Source organism: Schistocerca gregaria, unplaced genomic scaffold (assembly GCF_023897955.1).
Source record: "Schistocerca gregaria isolate iqSchGreg1 unplaced genomic scaffold, iqSchGreg1.2 ptg001059l, whole genome shotgun sequence".
In the NCBI taxonomy this organism is placed as follows: domain Eukaryota; kingdom Metazoa; phylum Arthropoda; class Insecta; order Orthoptera; family Acrididae; genus Schistocerca; species Schistocerca gregaria.
In genome coordinates, this window is record NW_026062405.1 from 77,501 (window position 1) to 82,500 (window position 5,000).

General features: G+C 54.0%; 2 non-coding genes across 2 annotated transcripts in view; both read right to left on the reverse strand.

Annotated features, from left to right (window-relative positions):
• Positions 1 to 25, reverse strand: part of LOC126327728 (5.8S ribosomal RNA) — a 155-nt gene extending 130 nt beyond the window's left edge. Inside the window, exon 1 of the ribosomal RNA XR_007561415.1 lies at positions 1 to 25. This exon is cut by the window's left edge and continues 130 nt beyond it. This is a non-coding gene — a ribosomal RNA (5.8S ribosomal RNA).
• Positions 26 to 386: 361 nt separating this feature from the next.
• On the reverse strand, positions 387 to 2,279 carry LOC126327815 (small subunit ribosomal RNA). Its single transcript, XR_007561496.1, has one exon. It is a non-coding gene; the product is annotated as a small subunit ribosomal RNA (ribosomal RNA).
• Positions 2,280 to 5,000: the final 2,721 nt, after the last annotated feature.

Below are 5,000 nucleotides of genomic sequence, written 5' to 3' on the forward strand. Positions count from 1 at the left end.
GCCGAGTGATCCACCGTCCTGGGTGATCTTTTCCTTTTCAGTCTCCCACTGTCTCTTTCAAGACAGTAGCATTTGCGGGACTGAGGCGTCTGACGGCCCCTGTTCCACTATTTTTTTGTGTCCAACGGCCTCACAGCCGATGGGCGTCGTACGGCTCCACACCGGAGCGGACAGGCACTCGGGCGAACGTCATTCAAAACCGGCGCCAGGCGCCAGGTACCGCAGGCCAGCCGCTCCAGAGCTTCAGCGCTCGTACCACACAACAACAACACTTCCGCTAGTTTTGAGAGGCACGCGTGGTTCCGCACGCGGCGCACGGCCACTGCCGTACAGGTAGCGTGTTGCGCGACACGACACGCACATCGAAAGACATGCAGTCTAGTCGGTAATGATCCTTCCGCAGGTTCACCTACGGAAACCTTGTTACGACTTTTACTTCCTCTAAATGATCAAGTTTGGTCATCTTTCCGGTAGCATCGGCAACGACAGAGTCGATGCCGCGTACCAGTCCGAAGACCTCACTAAATCATTCAATCGGTAGTAGCGACGGGCGGTGTGTACAAAGGGCAGGGACGTAATCAACGCGAGCTTATGACTCGCGCTTACTGGGAATTCCTCGTTCATGGGGAACAATTGCAAGCCCCAATCCCTAGCACGAAGGAGGTTCAGCGGGTTACCCCGACCTTTCGGCCTAGGAAGACACGCTGATTCCTTCAGTGTAGCGCGCGTGCGGCCCAGAACATCTAAGGGCATCACAGACCTGTTATTGCTCAATCTCGTGCGGCTAGAAGCCGCCTGTCCCTCTAAGAAGAAAAGTAATCGCTGACAGCACGAAGGATGTCACGCGACTAGTTAGCAGGCTAGAGTCTCGTTCGTTATCGGAATTAACCAGACAAATCGCTCCACCAACTAAGAACGGCCATGCACCACCACCCACCGAATCAAGAAAGAGCTATCAATCTGTCAATCCTTCCGGTGTCCGGGCCTGGTGAGGTTTCCCGTGTTGAGTCAAATTAAGCCGCAGGCTCCACTCCTGGTGGTGCCCTTCCGTCAATTCCTTTAAGTTTCAGCTTTGCAACCATACTTCCCCCGGAACCCAAAAGCTTTGGTTTCCCGGAGGCTGCCCGCCGAGTCATCGGAGGAACTGCGGCGGATCGCTGGCTGGCATCGTTTATGGTTAGAACTAGGGCGGTATCTGATCGCCTTCGAACCTCTAACTTTCGTTCTTGATTAATGAAAACATACTTGGCAAATGCTTTCGCTTCTGTTCGTCTTGCGACGATCCAAGAATTTCACCTCTAACGTCGCAATACGAATGCCCCCGCCTGTCCCTATTAATCATTACCTCGGGTTCCGAAAACCAACAAAATAGAACCGAGGTCCTATTCCATTATTCCATGCACACAGTATTCAGGCGGGCTTGCCTGCTTTAAGCACTCTAATTTGTTCAAAGTAAACGTGCCGGCCCACCGAGACACTCAACAAAGAGCACCCTGGTAGGATTTAAACGGGGTCCGCCTCGGGACGCGAAAGCACCCCTTCGGCTCGCCCCACCGGCAGGACGTCCCACGATACATGCCAGTTAAACACCGACGGGCGGTGAACCAACAGCGTGGGACACAAATCCAACTACGAGCTTTTTAACCGCAACAACTTTAATATACGCTATTGGAGCTGGAATTACCGCGGCTGCTGGCACCAGACTTGCCCTCCAATAGATACTCGTTAAAGGATTTAAAGTGTACTCATTCCGATTACGGGGCCTCGGATGAGTCCCGTATCGTTATTTTTCGTCACTACCTCCCCGTGCCGGGAGTGGGTAATTTGCGCGCCTGCTGCCTTCCTTGGATGTGGTAGCCGTTTCTCAGGCTCCCTCTCCGGAATCGAACCCTGATTCCCCGTTACCCGTTACAACCATGGTAGGCGCAGAACCTACCATCGACAGTTGATAAGGCAGACATTTGAAAGATGCGTCGCCGGTACGAGGACCGTGCGATCAGCCCAAAGTTATTCAGAGTCACCAAGGCAAACGGACCAGACAAGCCAATCCGATTGGTTTTGATCTAATAAAAGCGTCCCTTCCATCTCTGGTCGGGACTCTGTTTGCATGTATTAGCTCTAGAATTACCACAGTTATCCAAGTAACGTGGGTACGATCTAAGGAACCATAACTGATTTAATGAGCCATTCGCGGTTTCACCTTAATGCGGCTTGTACTGAGACATGCATGGCTTAATCTTTGAGACAAGCATATGACTACTGGCAGGATCAACCAGGGAGCTGCGTCAACTAGAGCTGAGCAGCCGGCCGCCCGGGAGTGTGTCCCGGGGGCCCGCGCGAACACGCAAGCGTCCGCTCAATTATTCTGCAAACAGGAGGAGGCCGAGCTCCCCTGCACGATACACCTCGAAACCCTCTCAGGTCCCGGCGGCGCGCAGCGCCGTCCTAGGTACTTGGTCGGTTTCGAGAGAGGCGCAATCACCCGGAGTTAGGCGAGTAGACGGTTTTAGTGCAAACACCCTTGCTCCCAACTGAGCTTGCCGCTGCCGACAGAGGCCCGGGAGCGTGCTGTCGTGGCATTGCCGGCGGGAGACAACACGCGCCACCTATGGTGACCGGCAGCTCCAACGCCAGCGCCACACAAGGGCAAAGCCCCACTTGGGTGCAGAAGCGAACTCTCCCAGCACAGCGCACGCGCCAACACGTCCGCACAACTGCGATACAAACCACCTGCGAGAACCGCTGGGGCGACCGAGCAGCAGACGGCGTCGCGGCGCCGAGTGCCAGGCGGCGGCGCATCCTCAACGCACACAGTCCTCAATCAGACCAGCACACTGCAGATGTCCACCGCGCTTCGCACCGGGCTCGGCTGAACCAACTTTGGCCGCCAGGCGCCGCGTGCAGGGTGCGCCGCAGCGTAGCTGCGCCGCCTGCCGGGCCCGTCTGCTGGCGCTCCTGCCACTCGGCGCCCCCCACCAGCCGGCTGTTGCGCGTGCGCCCACGCAGCGCGCGGCCAACACGCCGGGCGGCCCCCCTTCACCGGCCGGGAACAGTCCCACCAAGCCACCGCCGCGTATCGCTTCATACCCACATGGGCCTAGTCACGTGTGTGGATGTGGCGGGTACCGCTGAAACAACCGGTTAATAGCTGTACCGATCGTCGCCATTACAGATTCACCTCCAGCGTGAACAACCGCTCAACAACGGATTTCCAGTTCATTTGCGTATCTTGGGCAGTAAACGTAGATGTCCACCTACATTTGCGAATTCAACAATTCTTGCATGCCAGGATGTCATGTGTCACGACACGCTACATCAGACCACATACACACTGCGACATGTGCAGAAGAGAACACGTGGAAGGTGGCCCGCGCACGTATGCGATGTCCCTTCCGCGATCCACTGTCAACCGGCATCTGCGGCATGTCCCAGATATGGAACGCGGTCCACCAGGGTAGCACTTTGTGTGAGGCAATACGACAAAGTCGGAATACACGCGTCACTACATCAGACGGCTCACGCTGACCTGACCTGACCTGACCTGACCTGACTCACCGCACCACCACACCCAGCGACCCAGGGTGACATACAATGCGTTCGTACGTTCCTCCCACACGCCTCTACGGCGTACCACAGTGCAACCTAGCTGTTATTGGGAGACGAGACAAGTAGCATCGAGCACAACATATGGAAATTGAGATTCGACACCGTTGGGCACAGCCAGCGTACGGTCACACGTATCACACTACTTCACTCTGTACGTAACGACCGATGATCGGTACAGCGTGTGGGTTACGCGTACGACATCAGCGGACAATGGACACAGACCATACCACGACGTACACTGAGGGCGTCGACATCTGAATGCAACTGAACAGCTGCGAGGCTCATTTAACACTCAAACGCCAGACCGACCAGCTTGAGAGGACAGAGACACAAAGAGAGGGACAGAGGGAGGGGGGGGGGGGCCGATATAGTCCTATTGCAGTACAATTGACAGTGGATAGCGGGAATATGTGGAAAGTAAGCAACACTCGCAAGACATCTACATGAGGATAACAACGACACCAGAGATTCCGAGCAGTGAACTATGTTAGGCAAAGGGACAACGTGGGTTAGGTTAAGGGACAACGTGGGTTAGGTTAAGGGACAACGTGGGTTAGGTTAAGGGACAACGTGGGTTAGGTTAAGGGACAACGTGGGTTAGGTTAAGGGACAACGTGGGTTAGGTTAAGGGACAACGTGGGTTAGGTTAAGGGACAACGTGGGTTAGGTTAAGGGACAACGTGGGTTAGGTTAAGGGACAACGTGGGTTAGGTTAAGGGACAACGTGGGTTAGGTTAAGGGACAACGTGGGTTAGGTTAAGGGACAACGTGGGTTAGGTTAAGGGACAACGTGGGTTAGGTTAAGGGACAACGTGGGTTAGGTTAAGGGACAACGTGGGTTAGGTTAAGGGACAACGTGGGTTAGGTTAAGGGACAACGTGGGTTAGGTTAAGGGACAACGTGGGTTAGGTTAAGGGACAACGTGGGTTAGGTTAAGGGACAACTTGAGTTAGGTTAAGGGGCAACTTGAGTTAGGTTAAGGGGCAACTTGAGTTAGGTTAAGGGGCAAATTGAGTTAGGTTAAGGGACAACTTGAGTTAGGTTAAGGGACAACTTGAGTTAGGTTAAGGGACAACTTGAGTTAGGTTAAGGGACAACTTGAGTTAGGTTAAGGGACAACTTGAGTTAGGTTAAGGGACAACTTGAGTTAGGTTAAGGGACAACTTGAGTTAGGTTAAGGGACAACTTGAGTTAGGTTAAGGGACAACTTGAGTTAGGTTAAGGGGCAACTTGAGTTAGGTTAAGGGGCAACTTGAGTTAGGTTAAGGGGCAACTTGAGTTAGGTTAAGGGGCAACTTGAGTTAGGTTAAGGGGCAACTTGAGTTAGGTTAAGGGGCAACTTGAGTTAGGTTAAGGGGCAACTTGAGTTAGGTTAAGGGGCAACTTGAGTTAGG